The following is a 20534-nucleotide window of genomic DNA, read 5'->3' on the forward strand; positions in this document are numbered from 1 at the left end:
CTTAGATCAAAATGACCTCCACAAGTAGTTCTACCTTGCTGGAGGCTCCTTGAGTGGAAATGAATGCTTTCAAATTGCAATAACTACACAGAGCAATTAGTGGAGAGCACAAAAGTGAAATTGCTCATAATTTCCAAACTTCTCTCCTTCTTCCCCTATCTGGCTCTCTGGAGAAACAAAAAATTCAAGCTGATTAGGTTTGGTTAACTTATTTCTACTTTAAACTATAATTATTTTTCTGATGCACTAGTAATATGAGCTTCTAACAGTTGCCTCAGACAGTTGACTAACCAAAGAGAATTTTGTAATGTAATAGAAAAAGCCAATTGCTCATTGAAGGGAAATATGTCAGTAGCTGAAAGGACTTTAAAAAGAGGAAATGCCAACTATAGAATCCCGTTAATATTTCAAATTAAATCTTCATTTTTATCTAGTGGAAATATTCAAATTTTGAAGGAGGAAATAGAGAAACCTTATAATAACATGATTACCAGTATTGGCCAACTCTTAGTCTATCTGCCTCAATTCTTTTCTCAGGGAACTTTTCTGTGCCTCTTCATGTGATTCTGATGGGTACATCCTTCAAGTGTGCTGTCCAACCACGGTGGTCGAGCCAAGTGTCAATCAGAAAGCCTCATTTCTCTAAACGTAATGATTGGTCCAGAGTGGGCATGTGACCCAACCAGAACCAATTGGAATTCTTTTGGGGGACTGGAAAGCTTCACTGAGAGTGGGTTTCCCATTAAAAGGTCATGAAATATATTCAGTTTCCTCTGTGTAGAAGGATCCTGCTAGAAAACAAAGACAACAGAACCAAGAGATAGAGGCACACAGAAAGGGTCATGAAGACATTTGAGGGTCTGTGTTCATCCTTGCCTAAGCTAGTACTATCCCTAGAGCCAAAAAATTCTCCTTTTATGTGTTTGTTTATTTTTAGTTAATTTTGGATTTTAAAGGAGAGAATACTGACTGATTTCATACCCTGCATTGAATAGGGCTTTTTAGTTTTCAAAGCTAAAAACATACAGATGATCTGAGAGAAGGAAATATTTTAGTTTATTATCAAGAGTGCTTTTTATTGAAAGCTCTGAAAGCATCTTTAAGCATGAGGTTTTTGGAGGGGGAAAAGGCTGACCCCTTGAGCACTCTAGCGCTATGATCATAGGAAATGAGAAAATAGAAACACATAATTTATGTGTATTGTAAGCCAAGTATCAATTCTGAAATGTTTTGATATCCCTCCCAAATCTCTAGATTGCAATAATTCTATAGTCGAATGCCACTGAGCATAAGAAGTAATATATTTTTAAGTCATTCTGTCTAACTGGTTAAAACCAGAGCTGTCAATAGGCCAACTACCAGAGATTTAATTTTACACTCAGACCGCAAGTGACATTTCCATGAATCTGACTATCTCATATATAGACAATGACAGACACACAAAATGTGCCTTAATTAGTCTGTTATATAAATAGAAAAGCAGAAATAAAGTGAGAGAAAGGCAACTTGCAAAACCATTCTACTTCTGTTCTAGAACTTTAAAGTAGTTAGAAGCAATACTAAAAGTTATTCACTCAACCCCTTTAATATGCTATGTTGGGACATTGTCACACACGCATCCCAGGAAATTCAATTAATGAGATGTTGCCATGTAGGAATATTCTAAGCCCCTATTATCCTAATTTTCATCTTAAATGTACAAAAGGTGCTCACTCACTTAAACTGGTAAGTTAAATATAAAGCAATATTAATTTATGGTTGTTTTATGAAACTGGCAAACACTCCTCCTCACTCGAGCCACCAAAATCCTGTCTTTGGATCTCTCCTCTCTGCCTGGTTAATTCCTTGTCATCACCTTCTCTGGATGTCCTGTCAGGCCCTCTCCCTCCTGAGCCTGTTTTAGTGATCCGTCTCCTACTGTCTGTCACACAGAACTGTCAGTCTCCTCTATCTCCTTCACTAGACCAGAAATGACGGCAAAGACCGTGTTACCCGCAGTTCCGGACCCCAGAAGAATAGCACAATTCCTGGCATATAGGAGGGGTTCGATAAATTTTGTGCTTAAATGAATATATGGCTGCTAATTAGACACATAGTATGAGAACAGGCGGCTCTAGAACCCGTGCTGAAGGTCTTATTAAAAGATACCCATCATTTTACACTAGATTGAGTTTAAGGACAGGAATATACATTCCAATGGATCTCACCTTGAAAATGTGCTTCAGTGGTCGTTTACCACCAAACCTTTGACTTCCTATGAGGACACTGGTCCTGCACCCCCGTTAGCTCCATGCTTTTCCACCCTGGGTGGTCATTAGAATCCCCTGGAGAAACTTGAAAAATCCATAGCTATCTTGTCCCCATTTAAACCAGGCTCCATGGGGTTGGGACCAGGCATCATAATTTTTCAAAAGTTCCCCAGGTGATTTTAACGTTCAGTGCAGGGTTGAGAAACATGGAATTAGCTGGTGGGTAGAAGCCTCCCCTACCATCAAGTCGGCTTTCCATTTGACTTTCCTGCTATTTTTATGAAAGTAGTTGGAATCTTGGCCCAATAAATAACACTTATTGCTTAGTGCTCACTGCATGCCAGGGACTTCGCATACCTCATCTCGACAAAATCACTGTTGTTCCCCTTTGATACAAAAAGAAATTGAGGCTTAAAGGGGTTAAGAAGCAGCAGCGATGAGGTTGAGATCCATCTCTCTCAGAAGCCAGACTGTGCCCTTTACACAACATATTAGGTTGGTTGGATGGGGTTCTGATTATGCTAGACTGAGTCCTGGTCAGTGCCTCGGGGAATGTAACTAGTTCACCCTGCAGATAAAGAGTCATTTGTCCTTCCCCAAGTCAAAGAGATGTTATGAAAATGAAGATGGAAAGGTTTAATGTTCAATGTGATTCTTACAGCAAGTAAACTATTGTCATGAGTAGTTTCTTTTCTTTCTTTCCTTTTTTTTTTTTTTTTTTTTTTGAGACAGAATTTCAGTCTTGTTGCCCAGGCTGGAGTGCAGTGGCACAATCTCGGCTCACCTCAACCTCTGCCTCCTGGGTTCGAGCGATTTTCCTGCCTCAGGCTCCGGAGTAGCTGGGATTACAGGCACCTGCCACCACGCCTGGCTAATTTTTTTGTATTTTTAGTAGAAACGAGGTTTCACTATGTTGGGCAGGCTGGTCTCGAACTCTTGACCTCAGGTGAGCCGCTCGCCTGGGCCTCCCAGATTGCTGGGATTACAGATGTGAGCCACTGTGTCCAGCCATAATGAGTAGTTTCTATAAAAGGAACTAGTTTAAAGACAAAAGGAAATGCTAAAAGAAGCCCTAACTATTGCCTTTATATATAGTTTATTTGCTAATTCATATGTATGTTTTGGTTATTTAATAAACATAAATGAAAATGTCTTCTCTGTTCCAGATGCTGCTTGATATGCTGGAGATATGAAAAAGAGTAGCTCAATAATCCCCTAAATCTTAAAATGAATGTAGGCATTCTGTCAAAATAATAATAAGCAAATTCTCCACTAAAAATAATTTGTATAGTTAAAAACAAGAATTGACTTTAAAAGTTTTAAGGCTCTTACCTCCTTAATAAGATGCTAAATTATAAAACATATGGCATTATCAGGAAATAAGAAGAAACAAAAAAACCCATAGATATTCCAGTTGAATTCCTGACCCATTTAGAACGGTTTAGGAATGTTAGTGGGCTGAAATCTCTCTTAATTTACCACAGACTTTATACTATTTTAAAACTCAGCTCGTGGAAAAATATAACTATGGCCAATGATTTTTAAACTATTTTGTTTTATATGACCTTAAGGGCATAGACATATTTATTACCTTTAATGAAGTCATTAAAATCCCATTTTACTCGTGCTTCTTAATGATTATGTACTGAGTTATTAGGGAGAAGGCTATAAACCTCTCTAAGGGCAAAGGCCAGGAGGGAAGAATAAACCAGTGGGGAGCCTTGGAGAATTGCACCCAATGTGCTCATTCTTAAACAGGAAAGAGGAAACAATCCACGTCGAGAAGGATGGAGTCCAGTCCTGTTGCCCTTGTAAGGAAGTGAAATTAGTTTAGCTTCTTCTTTAACCTTGCAGTGAGGCAACCTTTGGCTATGCTGACCACGTGCATGATACATTTGGACTAATGCTATTTTAGGTTGGTATTAGTGATGGGAACATTCACTTCTTGGCTCCTACTTGAAGACCTGTCTCCCTTTAATAATGTCCACCCTTTACCACACAGGTGCTTTGTGCCTTATACTGTTCTAAGTGCTTTCCTTATCCTTATTCATTTGATCCTCTAGGGAACCTTGACGGTATTCCCACCTTATAAATAAGGAAACTGAGGCACATAGTGGTTAAAGAAGGTGGCCAAGTCTCCCAGGCAATGCATGGCAGAGCTGGGAGCCGAATGCAGGCATCTGGCTGCAGGACCCTCGCTCTTCACCGCCACACTTTGTCCCCTCCCATGAAGACATTTGTTTCTCTTCTTCTTTCACTTCAAATTCGTAAGTTGAAAGAGCCACCAGGGACGTTTGGAACTCATGGAGGAAGGCAGTCACAAGGGGCCTGCTGGGTCTGGACAAATGGTGTCATTGCCCTAAGGAAGCTGAGTGTCTTCTGGGGACGGGGCTGCTGGGGGCTTAAGTGGCCTGTTGAGATGGACAGTGTGGGTTTGTTCAGCTTTATCAAAACATGGATAGTTCATCCTGCTTTGAGAGAGTAGTGAGCGAATCTGCACATTCTGCAGGCCTGTTATACATTCTTCATGACATTTGATTGATTGAGTAATCGAACATTCAAGAGGAAGAAAATGAATGCTGGGAAAAGAAAATCCAGGTCTATCCCCCTCAGCCTAGGAAAGATGTGGAGAAAAGTGATACCACAGAGATGACTGGGATACTGGAACTGACACTGTGTTTACCCAAGGAGATGTTGTATGATCATCCAGTGGAAGAGCCTAGAAGTATTGGAAGGTAAGGGGAAGATTGTCAGGAAAACTCACTGTAGTAGGTTCTTTATTTTTGGAGACAGGATCTTGCTCTGTCGCCCAGGCTGGAGTGCAGTGGTGCGCTCTCAGATCACTGCAACTTCTGCCTCCTGAGTTCAAATGATTCTCCTGTCTCAGCCTCCTGAGTAGTTGGGATTACAGGCACGTGCCACAGTACCCAGCTAATTTTTGTATTTTTAATAGAGACGGGGTTTCGCCATTTTGGCCAGGCTGGTCTCAAACTCCTGACCTCAGGTGATCCGCCCCCTTCCGTCCTCCAAAGTGCTGGGATTATAAGCATGAGCCCACCACGCCTGGCCTATAGCAGGTTCTTAACCTCCCCTCTACTGACCTTGAGGGCTAGATCATTTGCATTGTCTGCAAGGGGCGGTCCTGTGCATGTAGGGGGCTTAGCAACTCCCTAGCTTCACCATCAGATGGCAGTAGCATTCTCCAGCCTCTCCCAAGTTATGGCAACCAAAAATGTCCCAGACATTGCCAAATGTCCCTTGGAGAGCAAAATTCCCCCCACTTCCCTTGTTGAGAAGCCACTGTTAAGCATAGACACTGGAGTTTATTTTTCAGGGATTCCAGGCTAAGGTGGTTGATTCTTTTTTCTGTCTTAGTCTGTACAATAAGAAAGCTGATATAAAAACACTTGGGTCGGGTGCGATGGCTCACGCCTGTAATCTCAGCACTTTGAGAGGCTGAGGCAGGTGGATCACCTGAGGTCAAGAGTTCAAGACCAACCTGACCAACATGGTGAAACCCTGTTTCTACTAAAAAATACAAAAATTAGCCAGGCATGGTGGTGGGCGCCAGTAATCCCAGCTACTCGGGAGGCTGAGGCAGGAGAATCGCTTGAACCCAGGAGGTGGAGGTTGCAGTGAGCCGAGATCGTGCCATTGCACTTCAGCCTGGGCGACAGAGCAGGACTCTGTCTCAAAACAAACAAACAAAAAATTGCATGAAATCCATTTTATTTTCTCTGCCTTCTCTCCCTCCCTCTTTCCTCCTTTCCTCCAACCTTACCTTCCTTCCTTCCTTTCTCTTTGCTTTCTTCCTTTGCATTTGCTTTTTGGATCACATTACCATCTTTGGGGAGGATTACAAGAGGAGCCTCTTGTTCTTAGGCCTCCTCTACTTTCTTCACTTACAATGAAAGCCAAGAAGCAGCTGTCTATGCAGAAATAGGCTGTAGTAATGGTTTTGGTACTGGTATGTAGATACTTTTGCAAAAATCACTGTTATAAGCAGAAAATAGAATCTTCATTCTCCAGTAGCCCAACAGGGCTTCCATCAGCCCATGGTTTGCCTCACTTCCTGACTCAGTGCTCCTTATTTCTTTACTTACAAAGAAACAAAGTGAAGGAACGTGCCTAGAATGGGCTCTGGCTCCCCTTACCCTCTCCCCTAGGAAGTACCCTCGGCAAGAGAAAACACATCCTCCCAAGAGCAGGACTGCCTTCAGATGGTCCCTTTATCAGCATGCCTCCTCAACCGCCCTTCGTAAAACAAGAAAAAGATCACATTTAAACGTAAAAGTGGAAGGTAACACTTACCTGAGCAATGAAAGAAAAAACAAGCAAAAGAGGTTTAAACATCAAGCGAAACGTCGGGTTAAAATGACAACACACACACAAGAGTTAGGAACGATTAGTGAAACAGTAGATAAAGTAAAAATGAGGCAAAGAGTAATTCATATACAAGTCAGAAACTGAACATGGACTTTAATATAAAAATTGATGTATATATATATATTTTGAGACAGAGTCTCACTGTGTTGCCCAGGCTGGAGTACAATGGCACAAACTCTACTCACTGCAACCTCTACCTCCTGGGCTCAGGTAATCCTCCCTCCTCAGCCTCCCAAGTAGCTGAGACTATAGGCATGCGTCACTATGCCTGGCTAATTTTTGTATTTTTTGTAGAGACAGGGTTTCACCATGTTGCCCAGGCTGATCTCAAACTCCTGGACTTAAGCAATCCACCCACCTCAGCCTCCCATGATAAAATATTAAAATAAGCCAAGACAATGCAAAAGAACAAACAGTTTTAGAGATCAGAAAATGTAAAGCTTGAAAGCCTCTCAGCACAAGATGAGTGGGAGTTAAAGTAAGACGAAAGTAACAATAAATCATAAGATAAAGGTATCCACTTAGAAAAAAAATGATGAGGTAAATGGAAGTCGTTTAAAAACAACAGAAAGTAAAACAAAGAATGAGGGGGAGGGAGGGATTCAGACAAGTTGAAAATAATAAAGAAAAAAATCTTAAGTTCAAGCAATTTAAGAGGCTAATCTTTAAGAGGAAGAACAAGTGGCTTGAAGAAGTGAAGCAAGGAGACCAGAAGGTGATACAGTGGGGTTAGGTATGTCAGAGATAGGGTTGCCAGATAAAATATTTGTTGAATGTTTGCTGAATCTGGCCAATGTGCTTCAGGGAGGGTCCACTAGACAGAGGAGGTCCCCTGGCTTGGTTTTCTGGCTGCTAGGGCAGGGGCCACTGGTGGTGTAAGGGGACAAGCTGTGTCCCTAGTGATGACGGCCCCCGGGTGACCACCATGGAGCCCATCCCTCTCAGTGGGATGGACACAGGAGGCACCACACAGCACAGAACCGGGCGTGCAGTCATGCTGGAAAAAAGCAGTTTCCTGATCAAGCATAATGTCATACACTTTCTTTCCCAGATTTTCAACTACTCATTCTCATTTAGAAAGACAGAGTTGATCTGAATCTGGAACCACACTGCTGGGTTTATCCTAAGCATAAAGACCTCCTTCGGGAGTCTTTTCAACACTTAAGCTATTCTCAGTCAACCCAGAAGAGGGCGCAGGCAAACACACAGTGACCCCAGTACCTGGAAATAGCAGCTTGCCTCTCTTGTTGCTGGCTGCTTTATTCCTTTAGTGTCTGATTTTTATGAATACTTGCAAGTAACTACAAGGCACATCCTTTTAATTATAGTTTTCTTCTTTCCCTCAGACAAATTAAAGGAACCATATTAAATGCTGGGCTATTTGAACTGTTTATGGCATATAGACATGTCTAAAAATTATATTAACGGGTAAAAGGTTGATGTATCATCTTTCTCTGGGGGTGCTTTTATTACTTTAATGCCTTTACAATGATTATTTCCATCACTATTCCCCATAACAACCCTGCATTAGGAAAGTAAAACCTTGCTGCAATGAATATTTCTTGATCCCTTACTGTATGTCAGGCATGTGATAGGTGTGGGCAAATCATGAATAAGATTTGGCCCCTACTGTAAGGAAGGTACAGCCCTTTTAAAGTGGGGAAACCACAGACAAGCAGCAATTTCAATCCAAGGTAAGAAGTGATGTGAGGGGAGCACGCACAGGTGCTCTGGGAGAATGCAGGGAGGCCACTGTCACAGATACTGGGGACCCAAGGAGGCTTTACCAGGGAGGCTGCATATGAGGAGGTGTTAGCCAGAAGTGGAGTGGGGGAGCTTTGCTGGTGGAAGCACATTTCAGGCAGGCCCAGGGGAACAGCATGTACAAAGGGCATGAGGTGAGATACAGGGAGGCAACTTGAAGGAACTGCAAGTACTGGGAACAGGGTTGCAGTGCGGTGCAGGGGAGCTGATCGACATATAGTAGGCTGGAAGGCAAGCAGGTAGATTACAGAGAACCTCACAAAGCATAAGCTAAGGAATTTGCATTCTGACATCGATGGGGAAGTCCTGACAACAAGGACATATAGTGGCCCAGGGAGAGAGAGTGTGTGTTCTGGCTGTAGCGCGAGACTGGATCCGAAAGAATGGAAGCAATGAGTCCTGCCGGGAGCTGGCCAAGGTGGTCCCAGTGCGAGTCAGTAGCCTGGATTAAACGTAGCAGTGGCCAAGACAAAAGGAGGCAGATATGTCTGAGGCATTTAGGAAGCCGACTTGACAGGAGTTGGCCTTTTGGTCATGAAGGAGGATTGCCAGGTTTCTGGTTTGGCAAATAGGCCCTTGGCGTTGCTGCTGCTGGAGACAGGAACGATAGAAGTGGGCTGAGGGCGAGTGGAGGCTGAGTCGGGGACATGTTGGGGTTGTGGGGTCTGTTGAACATAAGGTTTTAGGACTCAGGAGGGCAATCTCGAATAAAGTGGAGCTTTTAGTCATCAGCTCCCAGTTGGTATTTGGAGATGAAGGAGTGGATGGATCCCTCGGGCAGGGAAACTTTCCAGAGAAGAGAAAATGGTAGAGGGCAGGACAGTGTGTAAACATAAGGTTTAGGAGAACAAAAGGAAGGAGAAGTGGCAAAAATGGACAGAGAGGTAGGAAAAAGAGAAACTAAGAGAATGTGGCGGACTGAGGTCAAATAAAAGGAGTGATTCAAGGGAGAGAGTGGTCCACAGTGATAAATGCTGCCCCAAAAGTTCAGTAGAATAAAGATTTCAGTTCAAGTCCTTTGCAGGGACGTGGATGAAGCTGGAAACCATTATTCTCAGCAAACTAACACAAGAACAGAAAACCAAACACTGCATATTCTCATTTATAAGTGGGAGTTGAACAATGAGAACACATGGACACAAGGAGGGGAACATCACACACCAGGGCCTGTTGGAGGGTGGGGGGTAGGGGAGGGAGCACATTAGGAAAAATACCTAATGTAGGTGATGGGTTGATGAGTGCAGCAAACCACCATGGCACGTGTATACCTATGTAATAAAACTACACGTTCTGCACATGTACCCTAGAACTTAAAGTATAATAATAATAAAGATTGCAAAGTGTCTGTTGCATGTTAGAACAAAGACACAATAAGTCATTCTGGCTGGAGAGGGCTTAGTGGAATGGGAGAGGTTACAGCCAAATTGAGGATATAAATAAAAGAGAGGATGTGGACGCTATAAATTAGGCGAAGTCTGTGTGTGCCAGAGTAGGGGGAGTTAGGATGATAGCCTATGGCAATAATGAGAGGAGGCAGGATTGGTGGAGGCTTTTTGTAGCATGGGAGAGACTGGGCATGTTTAATGTCAATGGAAAACACTATTAAAAGCAGAGGAATGATAGAGAAGGTCCCCAAAAGAAGCAGGATGGGTGGAGTCTGTGGCCAGAGGGGTGGGATTGGCTTAAAGCGGGAGGATGAACCCGTTGCACTGCAAGAATGGGTATTTTCTATGGGATCATTTGACTTAAGGACATATATACCACTAAATCTCCTCCTCACATGGAGAGGAAGTGAAAGTAAGAGACAAGGTTATGACATATTTTCCACGTCCACTATGCAACAGAGGGACACAGAAGCCAAGGGTGGCGAGGATTCTCATTATTATTCAGTTGAATTATGTGTTGTTTTCAGAAATGGCCCCTTTAAAAAGGATGTGTGTGATCATCCTTACTAGGGAACTTTTATTTTGGTCCAACATTTCTACGTCTGCCATTGATCCAAGTGATGGATGTAGGTGGAACTCTTTGTGACAGTGAACTACTCAAGATGGCATCCTGGGTGCTTAAACTTCACTATCAGGAAGGGATCAATAGAATTTCCAGCTACACTACTTTGAATTCTACCCTTAGCACATTGGAGATAACTGACCTTTCCAGTTCTCTAGAGAGACCCACCAACCCTCCAAAAAAAATACAAGAAGGACACTTAAAAGGCAAGAAAGAACCACACGGATCAAAACCAATTGTGTGGGAAGAAAAACATAACGAACCGTCAGTTCACTGTAGTTTTCTAAAGGAGACACTTTATTGCCTAAAGAAATATGTTTAGAACTGCTTTCAGCACTGGAGAATGCTTCTCTGCTGTTTACTTTTATTATTAACTAGAATCTCCCAGGGAACAGGGATCCCATCCAATGCCCTATGGTGTTTTCTGTCCCATGGGACTGTCTGGCAATTCAGTCCCCTGTGAAGCACTTAATTGTACCTTAGTGTTGGGTTGGGGCTTCGTGATCCGGGCATGCTCAGTTCAGAGGGGCTAGCTCAGAAGTCTGATAAACATAAAATGAGAGCTGAGAGTAAGCAGGCGAAGGGAATTGTCAAGGGAATATGTGGTCTATGTTTCTGAAGAATCTGTGAGAAGAAACACCGTAACAAATCTGTCAAATGGTGCTAAATCAATTACAGCACGTGTATGCAGTTCCCAAGTTAATTTCTCCTACCCTACCATTGAAGCCTATTCTGATACTTATGTTGAGTTACAAGGGTAATGCCTGCTAAAGGGTTTACTGTATTACAATAGCAATGTGTAGTTTATGTCTTTATGTACACAAGGCCCTAAAGTCATTGTGGTATTCACATGTTATCTACTAGGCGTTTGCTCCATTTGCATTAATTCTGTTAATTCCCTAAAGTAGGTTTGAAGGGTTCCAGTCAGCATTAGCATGCAGAACTCGAAGCACTGGATCTGAGAAGCTACAATACACATGGCATTGTGTGTTTATTTTGAGCTGCACGCACTCAGAGAGCTTTTTCACCAGGAAACAAGTACTTTAATGAGGTCTCCCTGACATGCTCCCCGTGGGTCACTCTATTTAAAGCAGAGTTTCTCAGTCCCAGTTGCACATCAGAGTTACCCAGGAGTTCTGGAAAATCCTTGTGGGTGAGACCCACCCAGACCAATTAAGTCAGAATCTCTGGGGCCTGGGACCCAGGCATCCCTAGTTCTGAAATTCCCGTAGGCGATGCTAATTTGCAGCTAGGCTCGAGAATCCATATTTAGAGTTCTGACGAAGAGGATGTCACTTTGGTTTCATTTTGATGGATAAAAGGTACAGAGTATGCAATCCGCCATAGCAGAGCTTGCGTTTTCTTTAGAAAGCAGTTACCACCGTTGCTGCACCTGGTCTCATAACCACAAGGTTGACTGAGGGACCCCTTTACCATGCTACTATCTAGTAAAACTCACAAACTCCACTACCTTTGCTTATTATAGTTTTGTTAACAATAAAAATAGAAAGAATCGGCCAGGCACGGTGGTTCATGCCTGTAATCCCAGCACTTTGGGAGGCCGAGACAGGTGGATCACCTTAGGTCAGGAGTATGAGACTAGCCTGGCCAACATGGCAAAACCCCATCTCTACTAAAAATACAAAAAAAAATTAGCCAGATGTGGTGGCAGGCACCTGTAATCCCAGCTACTCGGGAGGCTGAGGCAGGAGAATCGCTTGAACCCGAGAGGCAGAGGTTGCAGTAAGCCAAGATCGTGCCATTGCACTCCAGCGTGGGCAACAAGAGGGAAACTTTGTCTCAAAAGGAAAAAAAAAAAAAAAAAAGAGTCATAATATCAGACAAGAGTAGATTAGTTAAATATATATAGAATATCCTAAGAGTAGAATATTATACAGATATTAAAAGCAATTCTGCAGATTGGTTTATTTACATTCATTCATTCATTTAATGAGTATTTATAGAGAAACCCTGGTGTGCCAAACAGTGTTCTAGGCTCTAGGGATATAGTAATGAACAAAAAAGAGACACTCACATTTTTTAAAGAGAAGGTTTAAAAACAGCATGCATAGTATTTTATAACATATAAGCATAAAAATATGGAAGGAACTACATTAAAATATTAATCAAGATCTCTGCATGATGAAATTAAAATGATTTTAATTTTTTTCCTTTTTGGATATTTTTTCTATGCTGGGCATTTATTCCTCATGTAATTCTAGGTATATAAAATAGACATTCGATTCCATTTCTCAGATGTCTTATAGCTCTAATGGAAACATGTTAAGTGACTTATCATGTAGCAGGACCTGTCTAACTCTAGTATGTGGTTAGGGGTGACAGCACGGCTGGGCAGAAAAGTCAATGAAAAGTTTTTTTGTTTCTTTTTTCAGAAGGAGTCTCACTCTGTCGCCCAGGCTGAAGTGCAGTGGTGTGACCTCGGCTCACTGCAACATCCGCCTCACGAGTTCAAAAGATTCTCATGCCTCAGCCTCCCAAGTAGGTGGGATTATAGGCGTGTGCCACCACACCCGGCTAATTTTTGTGTTTTTTAGTACAGATGGGGTACCACCATGTTGGCCAGGCTGGTCTCGAACTCCTGACCTCAAGTGATCTGCCTGCCTTGGCCTCCCAAAGTGCTGGGATTATAGGCATGAGCCACTGTGTCCCACCCAAATGAAAAGTTTTGATGGCCTTTGGAAACCTGGCAGCGACAAGCCTGGCTCCTGAGATTTAAAGTGTAGTGAAAAATAATTGCATTAATTATCCTAGGCTTTTCTTATTATTTGCTTTTATCCGCTTGCTTTTCTGTGTAAGTACTTGAGATATTAGAGTCTCAAAAAGTACTTGAATAGATGAGTTAATGATTTCCAAGGTGGTTGAACCTGTGCCCACTCATTCACATGCAATATTGAAAGTAGCCACGAGATGGCGAGAATGCTTAAAAAGTAAAGAGACCAATAAAAATCCCACAGTCAGCCAGTGGGTGACGTGTTCCCTTGCAAATTGCCATTAATGTGAGCTCACTGACAGACATGTAATCGTCAGCCTGAGGTGTCTTGTCTCCTTTGCCCCCGCTCAGCAGAGAGTGGAGCTGATGTCAGTTAAACAGAGGGGTTCCAGATTCTTCTCTCCCTGAAACAACAGGGCTGCTTTGCTAAATATGGAAGCCCATGTGACACTTGACTTAGCAAAAGGCTTTAGCCTTGAATGAACTGCCTGCATGGAGAGCTGCTTGTCCCTGAGGGAGAAGTAACATCTGCAGTCATGGTGGAAGAAGAGAAAAGGAAACCAAACTGTATATATATATATTTTTTCTTGCCTTTGGTCAATCTGAGGGCTGGAAAAGAGGGGCTGACAGACTGGTTGAAAGATAATAATCGTGTGATCAGCCTGCAGGCTTCAGAGGCTGGGTGTACAGCAGGTCACAAGGGAGGAGGAAAAAGGGGCCCCCCAAAATACTAGTTGTAAAAGAATCATATAGTATGTAATAATGAAGGAATCACAGGATCATCTTGCATATATCTAGAACCTCTCCAGGGATTCGCTTTCCAGTTTAAGAATGAAAGCAAGTGAACCTTAAAGCAGCATTTAAAAAAATTGTTGATGGATTAAGGTTTATTAGAAGATATAAATATAATAATCTTGCTCTTGTTAACTTTCTTTTTTTGATTTCTGTGCCCCAGCCTACCTAGCATTTGTGTGCCTAATGTGAAGGGCATAGGCTCTGGAGCCACACAGCTGTGTTTGGCTTCAGCTTTGCACACGTCTGTCTATGTGACCCTTTTGACCTCTCAGAGCCCTGTTTTTCATGCCTGTAAGATATGGTTTACAGAAAGAATCAGAGAATCATGTTTGTAAAGTGCCTGACATGGCCCAGCATATAGTAGGGGTTCAAATAAAATGATTTTTCTTTCTTTCCAATCTCACCTTCAACCACTTTATTTTCAAGTGTTGCCTGGACACTCTATATTGTCAAGGCTGTGTGCCTTCTCTCTCTCTCTTCCTTCTCTGGAGATCTCTATCTTCCTTTGTCCTGGAAATCCCACCATTACTTCAAGGTCTGGTTCAAGTAAGGGTGTTCCTCATAGTCCCACTGCCCCAATGCCAAAGAGTATTCTGATGAAGTCTATTCTCCTTATCAATCATGATATCTCTTGTGGAACTTATGCTGCTTAATCAGAGATGATAGTTTCCATGTCTGCCATCTTCCTTTACTCCACATTGTGTGTTCCTGCAGCATGAGTACGACAAGGTCTTACATGTCTTCATATCTCTGAATAAATGGAAGAATGAACTTCAGTTTCTCACACTGTCCTGTTCCTTTTTTTCCATGGGGGAAAAAAAAGATGTCTATAAATGTGTCTGAAATAGTAACTGCCATTGTTTTTCCTCTGCTTGGCTCAAGTGATAGTCAAAGAAAACAAAATATTTAGATAAGACCATATTATTATGTCAACAACCAAACTCGGTCCTTCACTTGAAGATTTTGCAATTGAGTCTGCAAAAGCTCTAACTAGCTATAAATCCATATGGGAGCATATGTTTCATCACTTCCCTCTGACAGACCCAGATGCAGCTCTGTATTAATTAAATCCAGGTCTGAAGAGCCACTATCCAAGCAAAAGAAGTTATGCATGTGTAGCTTATTACTTACATAAAGTGAAACCCTTCCTCACTAAATGCATTGTATGATAAATGAGCTGGACACTGTCCTAGGCCTTGCAGTTTTTACAAAGAGGATAATTTTCTTTAATGTCCTCCTTTGGCAAGGACTACTAAGTTCGACAAGAAAATTCAAACTGAGTGAAACTGCTTGCTGTCTCATATCACTGGGTTTCTCAAGGCAAGAGGAGCTCAAAGTTGTTAGTAACATATTTGGGAAGGTTGAGGGTTCATGAGAGGCACAATATCACTAATGTATTAAATATGGATTTTTAGCATAAGCTAATAGCTTCCCAGGGAAAGCATGTCTCTTTACTGTAGAACCTTTACATTCTACTAGGGAATGATGGATGGAATTGCTAATAGCAGCCTTATAAGTATTATCTCATTCAATCATCCTGAGCACCTTCTATAGTGGCCCTAATATTATCCCCGTTTCACAGATAAGGAGACTAAAGCTTAGGAGTTTAAATGACTTGCTGAGAGTTACACAGCATGTAGGTGAATTGAATTCAAAGCTGGTTTTATCTCAGAGTAAACTGTTATTACTATGTACAAAACCTTGCAAGGCTGTTAGTGAAACTGAGTTCCTCTGGTTTGCTGTTCATAGCGTAAACAAGGATAGGTCACGTGTTCATAAAACGCAGACTCTGAAAAATGCTGCCACAGGGCACAAATGCTCTCTAATGGAAAGCACCAAGCATTGTGGAACTTGGTCAGAAGAGGAGGGGGATCATAAAGTGTTTTTGACAGGAGCATAAGTGAGGTCATGAAAACCAGGAGTAATCTGGAGTAGCCATCGGTAAGGTTTATCCATCTTGAGGCTTTGATTCACGTAGCATCTTCAAACTTCATTTCTTTGTTTCCTCATGATAAAAATGCAAACATGTCTCAATCTAAGTAATGACAGCACCATATTTATAAGAAAGTCAGAGCATTTAGGGAGGTCTCCTTTGTATGTTTGACTTTCAACTCACATTTGAATAACTCACTGGAAAGGGGGCAGTCAGGGACAAGATATGGATTAAACTACAACATCATGTTACCCCCTTAGCATGTTAACATAATTTGTAAAAAAAAAATGGTAGGAGTACTGACTAGCTTTTCACACTAATCACCCAAATGTTACATGATCATATATTATCATATTAAAAATGGTGATATTTTTCCCCCAAGAAAAATTGATACTACTTTGCAAATTACTACCTCCTCAAACATGAATGAGCAAAAAAAAAAAGAACTTTCATTTGAAATGCAAGTAAAATGATAAAGGAAGTAGCCTAGTGATCTACAAATTTTTTTTACAAGTTTGTATTTCAAGGAATGACAATCAGGGCTCAAGTGGTCATTTAAGGAATGATTATTGAGCATTACTTTGTCCCAAGCATTATTGTCAGCAACTGGGATACATCAGTGAACAAAATAGACAAAGATATCTGGTCTCATCAAACCTACATCAGTGAGGGGAAAATAGATATTACACAGTAAATATAATAGGCAAATTATTAGGAAGGTTAAAAGGTAATATAGAGCTACTGAAAAAAGAATAAGTAAAAGAGAGTTGGAAGGACCAGAATTGTGGTGGGGCTGTGTTCATTTTCAAAAATGGTGATCCACATGTATATCCCTGAGAAAGGGAGATCTGAGTAAACACTTAAATGAAGTGAGGGATTTAACCAAGCGGGTATCTGCAGGAAGATCACTCCAGGCAAAGGGAAACGGAATGCCTAGAGCAAAGGCCCTAAGAAGGGAATGTGTTTGATATGTTTGTGTTCAGGAATAAGGTGGCCCATGAGGTTGGGTCAAGCGAGTCAGGGGTGGATGAAGAACAGAAACATGGGGAATCAGGGCCCAGAACGGGTATGACCCGGACACGATGGGGGCGGCTTGGCTTTTCTCTGAGTGAAACGGAAGCCATTTCAGGGTTTTGAAGAGAGGAGGCTCATACTCTGCCTTGCAACTGAAAAGGCTCCCTCTGGCTGCAGTACTGGGGACTGCAGGGAGTGAAAGCATAGCAGGAGGCCTGTTAGCACAGCCGGTCCCAACCTTTTTGGCAACAGGGACACAATTTTTCCATGGACTTGGGGGCGGGGATGTTTTCGGTATGAAACCGCTCCACCTCAAGTCATCAGGCGTTAGTCAAATTCTCATAAGGGGCATGCAACCTAGATCCCTCACATGCACAGTTCACAATATAGGGTTCGTGCTCCTATGAGAATCTAATGCTGCTGCTGATGTGACAGGAGGCCCTCACTCACCTCCTGCTGTGCCACCCACTTCCTAACAGGCCACGGCCCAGTACTGGCCCACGGCCTGGGGGCTGGGGACCCCTGTGTTAGGGGACAATGGCAGAACACAGGTGATTTGAGGGTGCCCTGGACTAGGTAGTAGCAGTGAAGGTAAACTGGCAGGATGTAGTTTCCCAGGTGGGACTACATGTTTGCAAGCCCCCAAATAGCTTGACTCCAATCTATCTCTGCCAGTTTCAGAGTAGTTAAAAAAAAAAAAAAGGAAGAAGAAGGAGAAGAAGGAGAAGCAGAAGGAGAAGGACAAGGAGAAGGAGAAGGAGAAGAAGAGGAAGAGGAAAGAGGAGGAGGATTCGGAGAATTTGGAGGAGGAGGAGGATTTGGAGGAGGATGAGGAGAAGAAGAAGAAGGAGGAGGAGGAGGAGAAGGAGGAGAAGGAGGAGGAGGAAGAGGAAGAAGAAGAAGATTGAACCTTGGAAGATTTTTGCTCTAATCAAATTTCAAGTCCATCTTTCAGTTACATCATTTGTTAAATGAGTGAATCTATGAACATAAAAACTTGAAATGCATCAAAATGGCAACAAAACAAAACAAAACACTGAAACACTAGCTAAAGAAAGATTGGTTAGCTCATTGGTAGATCTTTCTTGCTGCCAAACTACTCCCATATGTCACTGAAATTTGAGAGAAGGCTGACAAAATCATTTTAATTCCTTTCCAAGCCTCCAAAGTGCAAGATGGAAGAGTGTTAGAATCCTGGTGTCAAATGAGTGTGCATTCCCAAGTATCATCTTTTCTTTATATTTGTAATTCTCCCAGCATGCATTGATTAGTACATGTTGAGTCATTCTATGTCTTTGAGACAGGCAGAGATAGAGGCTCATTCATCTTACTGAAGTAAACATTTGCTTTCTTCTCTCACCCCTTGTCTGTGGGAAGAGTGTACTCCGCCCCACTGATTTTGTTTGTTTTTGAGATTGGGTTTCACTCTGTAGCTCCGGCTGGAGTGCAGTGGCATAAACACAGCTAATAGAGGCTTTGATCTCTTGGCTGAAACCATCCTCCAGCCTCAGCCTCCCAACTCAGCCTCCCAAGGCTCAAGACACCATGCCTGGCTAATTATTTTGATTTTTTGTAGGGACAGGGTCTCATTATGTTGCCCAGACATCTTGAACTCCTGAGTTCAAGTTATCCTTCCACCTTGGCCTCCCAAAGTGCTGGGATTACAGGTGTGAGCCACCATGCCTGGCCTTACCCCATTGACTTTGACCTTGATCTTGTAACCTGCTTTGGGCAATGAAACATAATTGGGTATGACATACATCTCATCAAAGAAGAAACTTCAAGAAGCATTGTACATTTCCGTCAGTTTTCTTATTCTTTCCCTCTCAGATACCTTTGGCAGCCATTCTGAAATCAGAAGACCTGTGGGACTGAGCCACAGGTGACCACCAAACCCACATATAACATGAGAGAGAAATACATATTGCAAGTTACTGAGATTTTGGAGTTGTTTGTACTGCAGCAAAACTGACTAATATGAAGTCATTTTGGATGGATGCATTCTCTAGATAGCTGAATGGCTTCTTTCTTAGAGTGCAAAACACTTAAAAAACACACATTTTATTTAGAAAATTCAAAAGTTGTTCCATTAATGGGCACTTAAAAGAGTTAAATAAAGCTAATTTTCATGACTTGAGGTTTTAAAAAATTATGATAAATTATAAATGCTAACATAGGCATAGTTTATTAAAATTTGGATTTCCATTCAAAACTTTTCTGTTAAATGATACATATCTTAGTCTATTTGTGCTGCTGTAACAAAATACTTGACACTGGGTAATTTATAAAGAATATAAATATATTTCTCAGTGTTCTGGAGGCTGGGAAGTCCAAGATCAAGGCACCCACAGGTTTGGTGTCTGGTGAGGGTCCATTCCTAATAGATGGCACCAGCTAGGCATGATCACGTCATAGAAGGAACAAAAGGGCAAAAGGAGATGAATGAATGCTGTATCCCCATATGGCAGAAGAGCAAAAATGGCCTCAGCTGGTTCCCTCCAGCCCTGTACTAAGGCACTAATCCATTTATGGAAGCAGAGCCTTCATGACTTAATCACTTCCCCAAAGACCCCATCCACCTCTTTTGTTTTGTTTTGTTTTGGTTTGGTTTTGGTTTTTTGAGATGGAGTCTCACTCTTTCACCCAGGCTGGAGTGCAGTGGCTCAATCTTGGCTCACTGCAACTTCTGCCTCCTGGGTTCAAACAATTCTCCTGCTTTAGACTCATGAATAGCTGGGACTACAGGCGCCCACTACCATGCCTGGCTAATTTTTTTTTGTATTTTAGTAGAGACGGGGTTGCCCAGGCTGGTCTCGAATTCCTGAGCTCAGGTAATCCAGCTGCCTTTGTCTCCCAAAGTGCTGGGATTACAGGTGTAAGCCACGGCGCCTGGCCAACATCCCACCTCTTAATACTACCATGATAAAGATTAAGTTTCAACCCATAACTTTTGGGGACATTCAGACCATAGCAATATGCTTCTTGAGATTAGAGATAGTGTTGTACCCATCTGTGTATCCTGAGCACCTAGAGTAATGCCTGGCACATAGTGGACTCTATAAATGTTTGTTGAAAGCATTTGGCAAATGAGGGCATGAGTAAAAAAACAACAAAGAACGAATATCATGCTCTGTGTTGGGGGTTTCCAACTTTTCTGACTGAGAAGGTGATGTTCCATGGATAGACGCTGCTAGATGACAAGGGTCAGTGATAGGATGGAGGAAGGAGGTTATGAATGCTTAGCTTAGCCGGCAGATTTTCAGTTCACCGGGAAGTTTGGGGAAAATGAAGAAGAGGGGCATGTGAGCTACATTCCAAGCCTATAAGGACTCAGCAGAAAGCTGCAACTTATTAAACCTGTTATAAGGTTAAACCTCCCTTTACTGTCTTCGGGAGCCTGGCATTTTAGCATGAAAGTCCCTCCATTCTTCCTTTTGGTGCATGTTCAAAGGAGCAGAGGATTCCAAAAGGAGAAGAAGAGTTGGAGTGGAACCTGAGGAGCACAGGAAGGGGTCTTGATTCTCCTAAACTTGAGAGGGACTGACTGAAGTAAAGTAAAAGGAGGCCCCTTGGTGCTGGCCAACTGAGTGGAACAGCACATGGCTGGCTGGGAAAGTCTCCAGCTCATTAAAAAGAAAAGGAGGAGGAGGGGGCG

The 20534-nt window shown here is 42.3% G+C and overlaps 1 protein-coding gene and 1 long non-coding RNA gene across 14 annotated transcripts in view; both read right to left on the bottom strand.

The window, feature by feature from the left end:
- Positions 1-20534, bottom strand: part of LOC105482440 (phosphatase and actin regulator 1) — a 578235-nt gene that overhangs the window by 383048 nt on the left and 174653 nt on the right. The window lies entirely within an intron of this gene.
- The window catches only part of LOC105482443 (uncharacterized), an 81605-nt gene that overhangs the window by 6471 nt on the left and 54600 nt on the right, over positions 1-20534 (bottom strand). The window contains exon 2 of one of the 2 annotated variants that reach the window (XR_011622996.1): positions 1-20534. This exon is cut by the window's right edge and continues 47164 nt beyond it. The exons of the other annotated variant lie outside the window; for it this stretch is intronic. This is a non-coding gene — a long non-coding RNA (uncharacterized lncRNA). 2 annotated transcript variants of the gene reach the window in all.

Source organism: Macaca nemestrina, chromosome 5 (genome assembly GCF_043159975.1).
Source record: "Macaca nemestrina isolate mMacNem1 chromosome 5, mMacNem.hap1, whole genome shotgun sequence".
In the NCBI taxonomy this organism is placed as follows: domain Eukaryota; kingdom Metazoa; phylum Chordata; class Mammalia; order Primates; family Cercopithecidae; genus Macaca; species Macaca nemestrina.